Raw genomic sequence first — 14,317 nt, forward strand, 5'->3', positions numbered from 1 at the left:
ATCGCCACCAAACACTGCAGAAAAAATTAAATAAAGTTTGTCGCCATTCAAAAGTAATTGTTTCCACTATTGCCATCGCCATAAAGTAGACGCCATAGTCGACATGATCAATGTTTCAGGCGTGGGTGGAAATTGAGCATAACTAGAAGAAGGGGTTTGGCAACGTTGACGGCTGATACGTAACGTATCTATAATTTTTGATGCTCCATGCTTGTTTTACACCAATTTCTATATGTTTTGTTTACACTTCGTGGCATTTTTATACACTTTATGGAACTAACCTATTAACAAAATGCCACAGTGCCAGTTCCTTTTTTCTGTTATTTTTGTATATCAGAAAAGTTGTACAGAAAATATTCTCGGAATTGGATGAAATAAAAGCCGAAGTTCCTATTTTGTTGTCACGAAGACAGAGTCCAAAGGGGAGACGAAGAAGAGCCAGGAGGCGGCCACACCATACATAGGCGCGGCCCCCCGGCCGCGCCTAGGGGTTGTGTGGGCCCCTCAGGCGCCCACCGACATCGCCCTTTCACCTATAAATTCACATCCCCGGGAAAAACCTAAACACCCGAGCCTCCATCCACGAAAAAGTTTTGTAGCTTTGCCGCCATTAAAGACAAGGTTCGGGGGTCAGAAGTTCTTGTTCTGGCAACCTGCCAGGACGGGGATCGACCCCCGGAGCCATCTCTATCGACTCCACCGCCTCCACTTAGACTCCATGATGGTTTGTGAGTAGTTCCCTCATGGACTACGGGTTCTTGGCTATAGCTAGTTGGTACTCTCTCTGCCATGTACTTCAATACAATGATCTCATGAGGTGCCTTACATGATTGAGATCCATATGATGTAATTGGTGTTATTTTTGTTGGGATCCGATACATTGTGAAATTGTGATCAGATTGTTCATCATGTTATTATACTATTGTTTATTTAAGATCTTGCATGCTCTCCGGTGCTTGTGGTTACCCTGATCAAGTAGTTGCTTGTATCTTCAAGAGGGAGTATTTATGCTACATAGTAACCTCTAAGGTTGTGGATGTGTTGTTGCCACTAGGGGTAAAACAACAATGCTTTGTCCAACGATAATTGTGTTATTTACATTATGCACTTTACTTAATGCAATAATTTGTTGCTTGCAACTTAATACTGAAAGGGGTGCGGATGCTAAACTGAAGGTGGATTATTTAGACACAGATGCATGCTGGATAGCGTCCTGTGTATCATGTTGTAAGACCCAATTAAATACTACAGTAAACTTTATCTTATCATAGCATGCATTGTCATGTCCTCACAATTATAAATTGCTCAACTGTAATTTGTTCAGTCAACTACGCACTGGAATATTTTCTAGTGCCATTGCATCTGTGTTACTGCTATTGTTGTTGTGTTACTATTAATATTGTCCCATATTACTGCTGCTTTCACATCACCCCTATTAATAGTATTTTTCCAGGTGCAGCTAAATTCAAATCCGTTGTTAAGGCTTATAAGTATTCTTTATCTCCCCTTGTGTCAAATCAATAAATTTAGGTTTTACTTCCCTCGAAGACTGTTGTGATCCCCTATAGTACTTGTGGGTCATCAACGGCACATCTTGAGTCGCTGCTGGCCCGTCCAGCACGACGACCTCGGCGTGCCTTGGTCACTGATCCCTTCACGAATTTGCGGCGCACACAGTCTGCCTCCCATCCCCTTGTGTCCACACCTCCGTCTTTATCTTAGGCAGTAGCGCCTTCTGCGGATTCATGAAGGGCGCCTTCGCCCTCTTCTTCGCGACTGCCTTACCCGGTAGCTTGGCGGCTGCGCTGACCACTTTCTTGTTCTTGGAGTTTTTCAGCGGCATGTCTACGGCAGCGACGGTCTGGGTAGGATAAATCGGTGATGGGAGGGATAAATGAATCATGCAGAGGGAGGAGAAAATTATAGAAGCGGTGGGAGGAAGGGAAGTGGCGGGATAAATGAAATTGCTTTGCGTCGCTGAAGATCTGGCCTGACATTCGCGAAGCGTCATTTGGTTGCATTCGGCGTTCCCACAGCGTCCCCTGTGTAGCGGGGACATGCTCGAGGCGCCGAACACTGTATTGGGTTGGTCCGGATGGAAAAATGTTATGGTGCGCGCGGCTCAGGGCGGTGAAACGTTTGGGGATGCTTTGGGGATGTGGCTGAAGATTCTTATACTAGAAAAAAATAGTATCACTCTTGAGTTGTTGGCGCCAAATCAGACATTGGCACTGCATTTTATTTTATTTTAGGAAAGGGCATGTATGGAGATTTGGTGTCCATAGGTATTAGTGATTTATTTATTCAAAAAAAATAAAAATTATATTCCTACATTTTACAAAATTCTGAAAAAATTAATGATGCAGCCAGTAATGTATCTCACCAAATTTCCAATTGGAAAAAATGAGTAGTTTTGCTAAATAACAAATATGTAGATCTAAGCATAGTGATTTTATCTCTCTAAATAGATAAGACTTTTTGTGTATCTTAGAATATAAAATATTTGAAATTAAGATTTTGCACGTTAGCTCTTCTTTGGTACTAGATTTTTTGTGAGAATTAGTAGGGATAATAGTCTAGATTATTGGGCGAACTGTTACCTTCACTAAATCCCCACAAAACTTTAATCCCAATCCACTTGGAAGAGATAGAGTTTCGGGGATTGTAAAAGTTACACTAAGTTTTAGAAAAAAAGTGTAGATGTGTAGAGATTAAACTCGCTCAATACTCTAGTATCAAACATGCTTTCACTAATAAGTGTTGATTTGAAATTTGGTGGGGATTATCTCCGCTAATCCCCACAAAAACTAGTTCCAAACAAGCCTTAGTACGTTATATCATTTGCTGTTTATGGAATTTTGTATATAGTTTTTTGAAACCTCTAAATATAAGTTTTCTAATTTTCTAATATGTTTAGAGCACCGTTGTACCTTAGCTAAAAATAACTTTCCGTAGAATACACTGTGTTGGATGGAGGATTTGGAGCTTTTACAGGCAGGAGAGGGTTAGAGGGCTTACATATGTGCCTGGGCCGTGGCCAACACGTGGTCCCTTTCGCACCTGGTCCGGCGGGCCAGCTAGCAGTTCGTGAGCCCATATGGGCTCTTATCTCACGCGACTGACCAGCGACCGCTGAGCCCCGCTGCACCCACACTTCAATTTGGCAACGGGGAGACTAACCACTGGTTATTGCCAAGCCAAAACCATCCCCGTCCAACACAATTTTCTCCATCCCCATCCCCAATAACCATCACGGGGACACTTCGACTACCATCCCCATCCCCAACGGGTAATCAGATAACCATCGGGTAACCAAATAACCAACAACGCATAGTCAATCGAAAAATTGGGCAGCATTTCCCTTGTAAATTGTATAAATGATGACAGCATAATGTATATGACATTTAAAATAATCAGTTCACAAAGGTGCACATCCACAAATAGTACCAGTTTAAATGCGGTGGAGAGCGACGACAGCGTGCGGGATTGAGTGCGGGGGCGGGCGGTTTCGGCCTTTGGGGGCTGCGGCGGCTCGGGGATGGGGGGAAAACTGAGATGGATTAAGGTTTCTGGTGTCTCCTTTACCTTGGCCCCACATGTCATATGCCATAGCGGGTTACTAACGGGTATCGGGTATGGGTAGTACTAACTCAGACCCGACACTGTCTTACCCACCGGGGAGTGATTTGCAACCAATAAGATCCCCATGGGTATTAAACCCTTACCAAAACCATCCCCTAATGGGTGAATTAACCACCGGGGATCGGGGAACGGTGCCCCGTTGCCAAATTGACCCACACTGCTGTGGCTTCTCTCCGCTTCAGCATGAGTACACATGATGATTTGTGTGCACCATCTAAATAAATGATTTATACACCAAAGAATCCAGGATGCCAAGTTGCCAACTGTTAAACGATTGTAGATACTGATGGCAGACCTCTTTGACTCACAACGTATATTATGTCGGTTTAATGCAGAAATTAAACAAGATTTCCAGGATCAAATGGTATGGAACATAATTCCATCGGCTAGCCACGTCAGTTGGTTCCAAATAATTGCAGCACATTAAAGAATATATGCTCTCCATGGGGAGTAAAATGTACAGAATCTTCATCAATAAATGTTGCGTACTGTATCTAGAGTATTCAGGCATTTAATTGATGCCTAATATTTATATACTGGTCACAAATTATCCAATTTATGTTTACAAGTACTCCCTCCGTCCCAAAATATAAGGCGTCTAAGGATTAGTTTAAAGTCAATGTTTTTAAAGTTTGACCAAGTATATACACAAAAATATAAATATTTACAAAACAAAATCATTATCAATAGATTCACCCTAAAGTATATTTTCTTAATATGTCAATTTGATAGTGTAGATGTAAATATTTTTTTCTAAATATTTGATCAAAATTTGTAAGGTTTGACTTTTGACCAATCCTTAGACGCCTTACATTTTGGGACGGAGGGAGTATATATTCAATTACGAAGCCATTAAATTGTCTTTAAGACCTTCCTTGTCTTTGGCACTATGGAAATTCCCCATGGAGAGCTTAAATTCGAGCCATTAATTAACGGGAAGGACGTAAAAAAACGTTGGACCAGAAAAAATGTTTCATCCATGGGGTCTACCAGATGACATGGCTTACGGAGATGCTGTGAAATCTATAGAGACGGGGGAGTGGGGGGGGGGGGGGAGGAAATCGATAAGAGGGTAGAACAAACCAATATTTAGGATGATGCGAGAGCTTAATTTGGCATGTATGAACCAACCCACGACCAAATAACAGCCACCCTCGAGCACGTCATCCTTTGCTCATTATGATGCCCATCACGAGGTTCGAGGGCAAACTACTTATGCAACCAAGAAGAACGGTCATGCGTCCGGATCAAAATCTAGAGCTCCATTTCTAAACTCCGGAAAGACCTTACTTGCGCATTTAACTTAACTGATTAACGGTGGGCATGACACTGGAGGATAGCACACCGCATTTGGTTGGGTATCTCACGCAAACACCATCCGGTGCACCGGCGTAAAAGATACTGCTAGACGATATTATTATATCTTAGTTTGTAAACTGATATGACGTTGCCGCGCAAAACACGTAAACCTGCGCAACACATTTGTTTGTCGGAACAAGTATATCACTACACTTCCACCTCGAGAAAGTATGCAATACCCATATGCAACAAAATTAACATGATATTAAAATGCTTAAAATTCTGGAGACAAAATGACTATTTGTTGATTGTCCAAGCCCCCAAGGCATTCTCAAGGAAACAGAATTGACACTTCCATATCAGATAATCCAGGTGGGCCAGCCCTCACTCCCTCTATATAACACTGGCCTCCACCACCCACAGCCATCAAACCACCTCCCTCTAGCCTCCTTCCTCAACACTCCCCAAACCATCGCCATCGCATCTTCCTCTCCCTCTTGCTTTGCTCTCCGCTGTACCCCACCCACTTTGTTGCTTTCCTTCCGCCACTCTTCCCCATGACGAACCACGCGGCCTTCGCCGCCGAGGACGCGGTCACCGTTGTGTCGCCGCCAGCGTAGGCAAGTCTCCATTTCTCGTTGTTCCGACCGAGGATGGCGAGCGACTGCAAGAAGGCCGCCCTGGGGCGCATGGACCTCGCCGCCTCCGGGGTGCTCAGGGAAAGGTCCTTGGTGGACTCCATGAAGGCCTCCTCGCCCCACTATGCCAAGTTCGCCGCCGCCGACCACGAGGACTAGATGGTAAGTGGAGATGCAACTACGGAGTATATACACATGGCTACGCTCTCCTTCTCTGTTCAAAACAAAGAATTAATGGAGGCCTGACTCGCAGGAGAAGCACCTGTTGGCATTAGAGTGGTTCGAGGCAGTGCAGGCGGCGGCGAAGGGGAACCAGATCGTGATGTTCCTGGACTACGACGGCACCCTGTCGCCGATTGTGGAGGACCCCGAAAGCGCCGTCATGACCGAAGACGTCAGTTTCTTTTTCCTCTGTTCTATTCACAGGCTATCTGGATAAATTTTTACCGCGTGGTAAATTTATTTTTGTGGTAACCCATTGCAGATGAGAGACGCAGTGAGGAGTGATACGTCTCCGACGTATCGATAATTTCTTATGTTCCATGCTACATTATTGATGATATCTACATGTTTTATACACATTATATGTCGTATTTATGCATTTTCCTGCACTAACCTATTAACGAGATGCCGAAGAGCCAGTTGTTGTTTTCTGCTGTTTTTGGTATCACAAATCCTAGTAAAAAAATATTCTCGGAATTGGACGAAATCAACGCCCAGGGTCCTATTTTGCCACGAAGCTTCCAGAAGACCGAGGGAGAGTCGAAGTGGGGCCACGAGGTGGCCGGACACCGAGGCGGCGCGGCCCGGGCCCGGCAGCGCCGACCTATGGTGTGGGCCCCTCGTGCCGCCTCTTTACCTGCCCTTCCGCCTATTTAAAGCCTCCGTCGCGAAACCCCCGATGCACCGAGAGCCACGATACGGAAAACCTTGCGAGACGCCGCCGCCAATCCAATCTCGGGGGATTCGGAGATCTCCTCCGGCACCCTCGCCGGAGAGGGGATTCATCTCCCGGAGGACTCTTCACCGCCATGGTCGCCTCCGGAGTGATGAGTGAGTAGTTCACCCCTGGACTATGGGTCCATAGCAGTAGCTAGATGGTTGTCTTCTCCTCATTGTGCTTCATTGTTGGATCTTGTGAGCTGCCTAACATGATCAAGATCATCTATCTCGTAATACTATATGTTGTGTTTGTCGGGATCCGATGGATAGAGAATACTATGTTATGTTAATTATCAAGTTATTACCTATGTGTTGTTTATGATCTTGCATGCTCTCCGTTATTAGTAGAGGCTCGGCCAAGTTTTTTCTCTTAACTCCAAGAGGGAGTATTTATGCTCGATAGTGGGTTCATGCCTCCATTAAATCTGGGACAGATGACGTAAAGTTCTAAGGTTGTGGATGTGCTGTTGCCACTAGGGATAAAACATTGATGCTATGTCTAAGGATGTAGTTACTGATTACATTACGCACCATACTTAATGCAATTGTCTGTTGTTTTGCAACTTAATACTGGAAGGGGTTCGGATGATAACCTGAAGGTGGACTTTTTAGGCATAGATGCATGCTGGATAGCGTTCTATGTACTTTGTCGTAATGCCCAATTAAATCTCACTATATTTATCATATCATGTATGTGCATTGTTATGCCCTCTCTATTTGTCAATTGCCCGACTGTAATTTGTTCACCCCGGTCCTATTCTTTACATCTGAAATACAATCTACTGCAATACTTGTTATTTACTGTTCTCTGCAAACAATCATCTTCCACACAATACGGTTAATCCTTTGTTACAGCAAGCCGGTGAGATTGACAACCTCACTATTTCGTTGGGACAAAGTACTTTGGTTGTGTTGTGCAGGTTCCACGTTGGCGCCGGAATCCCTGGTGTTGCGCCGCATTACATTCCGCCACCATCAACCTTCAACGTGCTTCTTGGCTCCTCCTGGTTCGATAAACCTTGGTTTCTTTCTAGGGAAAACTTACTGCTGTGCGCATCACACCTTCCTCTTGGGGTTCCCAACGGACGTGTCATCTACGCGCATCAAGACTGTTTTCTGGCGCCGTTGCCGGGGAGATCAAGACACGCTGCAAAGGGGAGTCTCCACTTCCCAATCTCTTTACTTTGTTTTTGTCTTGCTTTATTTTATTTACTACTTTGTTTGCTGCATTATATCAAAACACAAAAAATTTAGTTAATAGCTTTACTTTATTTACTGTCTTACACTCTATATCAAAAACACAAAAAAATTAGTTACTTGCATTTACTTTACTTGATTCATCATGTTTCCTTTTAATTTTACCACAAAAGACATACCGGTAGGACGTGGGTCCATAGTTGGGAGAAATAATATAGAAGAATTTTTCAATCATGTTAGTACCGTTGAAGATTTTGAAGATAGACACTTGGTAGAACTTGCTCCTAATTATGAAATTGCTGCTGCTGCTTTAGTTCGCATGTTGGAAACTAAATTTGTTAATCTCAATCCTATAATCCAACACATGTTTCTTACACTCGGTGATATGGAAGAAGGGGAAAAGAAAGATTTTGTTTTAGAAACCCTTCTTAGAGAATTTGGTAGTATAGCAAGAGAGGCTAGAAAAGTCTTTATTAAATATAAGATGCTTGGTTCTTATACCAATTTTGTTAGTATCTTTGAAAAGATGGACATGGAGAGAGTAAGGTACACTAATAATATTAATGATGGTGGGGAGATCAAAGCACCAATACCATGTAAGCTCCTAGCGATGAATGAAGCGTTAGAAAATAACTATACTTGGCTTGTTCCTGAAAATTTGTTTGATGAGAGTAGCAAGCCCAAGACTAATGAAAAGGGAGCCGCTGAAACTTATGTATCTAATATACTATGCATGGTTGAGAAAACTCCAAACCCCGCTGTAGATGCATCATCTTTTGACAATACTTGATTTACACTTTCTGCGCCTAGCTGAAAGGCGTTAAAGAAAAGCGCTTATGGGAGACAACCCATGTTTTTACTACAGTATTTTTGTTTTATATTTGAGTCTTGGAAGTTGTTTACTACTGTAGAAACCTCTCCTTATCTTAGTTTTATGTTTTGTTGTGCCAAGTAAAGTCTTTGATAGTAAGGTTCATACTAGATTTGGATTATCGCGCAGAAACAGATTTCTTTGCTTGTCACGAATCTGGGCCTAATTCTCTGTAGGTAACTCAGAAAATTATGCCAATTTACGTGAGTGATCCTCAGATATGTACGCAACTTTCATTCAATTTGGGAATTTTCATTTGAGCAAGTATGGTGCCTCAATAAAATCCATCTTTACGGACTGTTCTGTTTTGACAGATTCTGCCTTTTATTTCGCATTGCCTCTTTTGCTATGTTGGATGAATTTCTTTGATCCATTAATGTCCAGTAGCTTTATGCATTGTCCAGAAGTGTTAAGAATGATTGTGTCATCTCTGAACATGTTAATTTTTATTGTCCACTAACCCTCTAATGAGTTGTTTCGAGTTTGGTGTGGAGGAAGTTTTCAAGGATCAAGAGAGGAGAATGATGCAATATGATCAAGGAGAGTGAAAGCTCTAAGCTTGGGGATGCCCGGTGGTTCACCCCTGCATATTCTAAGAAGACTCAAGCGTCTAAGCTTGGGGATGCCCAAGGCATCCCCTTCTTCATCGACAACATTATCAGGTTCCTCCCCTGAAACTATATTTTTATTCAGTCACATCTTATGTACTTTAGTTGGAGCGTCGGTTTGTTTTTGTTTTTGTTTTTGTTTGAATAAAATAGATCCTAGCATTCATTGTGTGGGAGAGAGACACGCTCCGCTGTTGCATATGGACAAATATGTCCTTAGGCTTTACTCATAGTATTCATGGCGAAGGTTGAATCTTCTTCGTTAAATTGTTATATGGTTGGAATCGGGAAATGCTACATATAGTAATTCTAAAATGTCTTGAATAATTTGATACTTGGCAATTGTTGTGCTCATGTTTAAGCTCTTGCATCATATACTTTGCACCCATTAATGAAGAAACACATAGAGCTTGCTAATTTGGTTTGCATATTTGGTCTCTCTAAAGTCTAGATAATATCTAGTATTGAGTTTTGAACAACAAGGAAGACGGTGTAGAGTCTTATAATGTTTTCAATATGTCTTTTATGTGATTTTTGCTGCACCGTTCATCCTTGTGTTTGTTTCAAACAAACCTTGCTAGCCTAAACCTTGTATCGAGAGGGAATACTTCTCATGCATCCAAAATCCTTGAGCCAACTACTATGCCATTTGTGTCCACCATACCTACCTACTACATGGTATTTCACCGCCATTCCAAAGTAAATTACTTGAGTGCTACCTTTAAATAATTCAAAATTTATCACCTCTTATTTGTGTCAATGTTTTATAGCTCATGAGGAAGTATGTGATGTTTTATCTTTCGATCTTGTCATTTACTTTTGACAGACTTTCACAATGGACTAGTGGCACATCCGCTTATCCAATAATTTTGCAAAAAGAGCTGGCAATGGGGTTCCCAGCCCCAATTAATTAACTTTCATTAATAATTCTCTTCACATGTTTTGCTCCGATTCATCGATAAGCAACTTAATTTTGCAAATAGACACTCCTCCATGGTATGTGAATGTTGGAAGGCACCCGAGGATTCGGTTAGCCATGGCTTGTGTAAGCAAAAGGTTGGGAGGAGTGTCATCCATAAATAAAGAAAAACTAAACTAAAGTACATGTGTAAACAAAAGAGAAGAGGGATGATCTACCTTGCTCTGGTAGAGATAACGTCCTTCATGGGAGCCGCTCTTGAAAGTCTGGTTGATGAGGTAGTCAGAGTGCCCACTATCATTCGTTGACAACAACAAACACCTCTCAAAATTTTACTTTTATGCTCTCTTTATGTTTTCAAAATAAAAGCTCTAGCACAAATATAGCAATCGATGCTTTCCTCTTTGAAGGACCATTCTTTTTTACTTTTATGTTGAGTCAGTTCACCTATTTCTCTCCACCTCAAGAAGCAAACACTTGTGTGAACTGTGCATTGATTCCTACATACTTGCATATTGCACTTATTATATTACTCTATGTTGACAATTATCCATGAGATATACATGTTACAAGTTGAAAGCAACCGCTGAAACTTAATCTTCCTTTGTGTTGCTTCAATACCTTTACTTTGATTTATTGCTTTATGAGTTAACTCTTATACAAGACTTATTGATGCTTGTCTTGAAGTACTATTCATGAAAAGTCTTCGCTTTATGATTCGATTGTTTACTCATGTCATTACCATTGTTTTGATCGCTGCATTCATTACATATGCTTACAATAGTATGATCAAGGTTATGATGGCATGTCACTTCGAAATTATCTTTGTTATCGTTTACTCGCTCGGGACGAGCAGAACTAAGCTTGGGGATGCTGATACGTCTCCGACGTATCGATAATTTCTTATGTTCCATGCTACATTATTGATGATATCTACATGTTTTATACACATTATATGTCGTATTTATGCATTTTCCGGCACTAACCTATTAACGAGATGCCGAAGAGCCGATTCGTTGTTTTCCGCTGTTTTTGGTTTCAGAAATCCTAGTAAAGAAATATTCTCGGAATTGGACGAAATCAACGCCCGGGGTCCTATTTTGCCACGAAGCTTCCGGAAGACCGAGGGAGAGTCGAAGTGGGGCCACGAGGTGGCCGGACACCGAGGCGGCGCGGCCCAGGCCCCGGCCGCGCCGACCTATGGTGTGGGCCCCTCGTGCCGCCACTTTACCCGCCCTTCCGCCTACTTAAAGCCTCCGTCGCGAAACCCCCGAGCACCGAGAGCCACGATACGGAAAACCTTACCGAGACGCCGCCGCCGCCAATCCCATCTCGGGGGATTCTGGAGATCTCCTCCGGCACCCTGCCGGAGAGGGGATTCATCTCCCGGAGGACTCTTCACCGCCATGGTCGCCTCCGGAGTGATGAGTGAGTAGTTCACCCCTGGACTATGGGTCCATAGCAGTAGCTAGATGGTTGTCTTCTCCTCATTGTGCTTCATTGTTGGATCTTGTGAGCTGCCTAACATGATCAAGATCATCTATCTGTAATACTATATGTTGTGTTTGTCGGGATCCGATGGATAGAGAATACTATGTTATGTTAATTATCAAGTTATTACCTATATGTGTTGTTTATGATCTTGCATGCTCTCCGTTATTAGTAGAGGCTCTGGCCAAGTTTTTGCTCTTAAATCCAAGAGGGAGTATTTATGCTCGATAGTGGGTTCATGCCTCCATTAAATCTGGGACAGTGACAGAAAGTTCTAAGGTTGTGGATGTGTTGTTGCCACTAGGGATAAAACATTGATGCTATGTCTAAGGATGTAGTTACCGATTACATTACGCACCATACTTAATGCAATTGTCTGTTGTTTTGCAACTTAATACTGGAAGGGGTTCGGATGATAACCTGAAGGTGGACTTTTTAGGCATAGATGCATGCTGGATAGCGATCTATGTACTTTGTCGTAATGCCCACTTAAATCTCACTATATTTATCATATCATGTATGTGCATTGTTATGCCCTCTCTATTTGTCAATTGCCTGACTGTAATTTGTTCACCCAACATGATTTTATCTTATGGGAGAGATACCTCTAGTGAACTGTGGACCCCGGTCCTATTCTTTACATCTGAAATACAATCTAATGCAATACTTGTTATTTACTGTTCTCTGCAAACAATCATCTTCCACACAATACGGTTAATCCTTTGTTACAGCAAGCCGGTGAGATTGACAACCTCACTGTTTCGTTGGGGCAAAGTACTTTGGTTGTGTTGTGCAGGTTCCACGTTGGCGCCGGAATCCCCGGTGTTGCGCCGCATTACATTCCGCCACCATCAACCTTCAACGTGCTTCTTGGCTCCTCCTGGTTCGATAAACCTTGGTTTCTTTCTGAGGGAAAACTTACTGCTGTGCGCATCACACCTTCCTCTTGGGGTTCCCAACGGACGTGTCATCTACGCGCATCAAGGAGCGTGTCGCAGAATTTCCCGACCGCCATCGTGAGTGGGAGAGGCAGGGACAAGGTACATTCTACTGCCACCAATTTTTTGTGTTTTCTTGCTGCTGCTTTAGATTTTTGTTGTTTTCTTGCTGCTACAAGAGCATCTCCAGCCGTCTCCCCGACGAGACCCCCGGCAGCCGTTTTTTACATCCGGACGGCGTTATTCGGCCCATCCGCATCCCCGGCTTCTCGTCTTTCCCTCGGATTTGGCCTTTAATCCATCCGAAGAGCCCAGGCCATCACGGGCCACCGGGGTGCGCACGGGGACTCCGGATGAGAGAAAAGCGGGGGCGGGCCCGCTCTGTCGGTGAGAAAACACACGAACCCCACCACTTTGTCGACGAAAATCCCCCTCCCTCCCGTTACTCTGTCGCCGCCGGCACCACCCCTCGCCAATCCGCCGGCCGGTTGCCTCAACTCCGTCGTTCATCCACCCAACAGCCTATATTCTGCCACCCGTTATGCCCTCTGCCTATTTTCCATCGTCGGGCAGTGATACGTCTCCAACGTATCTATAATTTCTGATGTTCCATGCTTGTTTTATGACAATACCAACATGTTTTGTTCACACTTTATATCATTTTTATGCGTTTTTCGGAACTAACCTATTGACGAGATGCCGAAAGGCCAGTTGCTATTTTCTGCTGTTTTTGGTTTCAGAAATCCTAGTAAAGAAATATTTTCGGAATCGGACGAAATCAAGACCGAAGGCCTTATAATTCCCGGAAGCTTCCGGAGCACCGGAGAAAAGTCAGAGGGGTGCCAGGGGGGCCCCACCCCATAGGGCGGCGCGGCCCAAGGGGGGGCGCCCCCTATGGTGGCGTCACCCCGTGGCCCCTCCGACTCCGACTCTCGGCCTATATAATCGTCTCTAACCTAAAAACATCAACAGAAAAGAAGGAAACAGAGAAAACCATCCAGAGCCGCCGCCATCGCGAAAGTCCAATTCGGGGGACAGAACTCTCTGTTCCGGCACCCTGCCGGGACGGGGAATTGCCCCCGGAGCCATCTCCACCGCCGTCTTCACCGCCATCTTCACCGCCATCGCTGCCTCCATGATGAGGAGGGAGTAATTCACCCCCGGGGCTGAGGGCTCCGCTGTAGCTATGTGGTTCATCTCTCTCTTTATGTGATCTAGTTGAATATCATCTATGTGCTACTCTAGTGATGTTATTAAAGTAGTTTTATTCCTCCTGCACGGTGTAATGGTGACAAGTGTGTGCATCCGTGTTAGTACTTGGCGTAGGCTATGATTGTAATCTCTTGTAGATTATGAAGTTAACTATTGCTATGATAGTATTGATATGATCTATGCCTCCTTCATGGTATGATGGTGACAAGTGTGCATGCTATGTTAGTTCTTAGTGTAATTGTGTTGATCTATCTTACACTCTAAGGTTATTTAAATATGAACATTGAATATTGTGGAGCTTGTTAACTCCGGCATTGAGGGTTCGTGTAATCCTACATAGTTAGCGGTGTTCATCATCCAACAAAAGAGTGCAGAGTAGTCCTATTATGTGATCATTGTTGAGAGTGTCCACTAGTGAAAGCAGGATCCCTAGGCCTTGCTTCCAAGCATCGAATCTCCGTTTGTTTACTGTTTTGTTACATGTTTGCTCGCTGCCATATTTTATTCAGATTGCTATTACCACTCATACTCATCCATATTACTTGCATCTCACTATCTCT

At 43.5% G+C, this 14,317-nt stretch overlaps 1 pseudogene; it reads left to right on the forward strand.

The window, feature by feature from the left end:
• Window positions 1–5,498: 5,498 nt before the first annotated feature.
• Window positions 5,499–14,317, forward strand: part of LOC124676221 — a 34,165-nt pseudogene continuing 25,346 nt past the window's right edge.

This window comes from Lolium rigidum, chromosome 7, assembly GCF_022539505.1.
Source record: "Lolium rigidum isolate FL_2022 chromosome 7, APGP_CSIRO_Lrig_0.1, whole genome shotgun sequence".
NCBI classification, from domain to species: Eukaryota; Viridiplantae; Streptophyta; class Magnoliopsida; order Poales; family Poaceae; genus Lolium; species Lolium rigidum.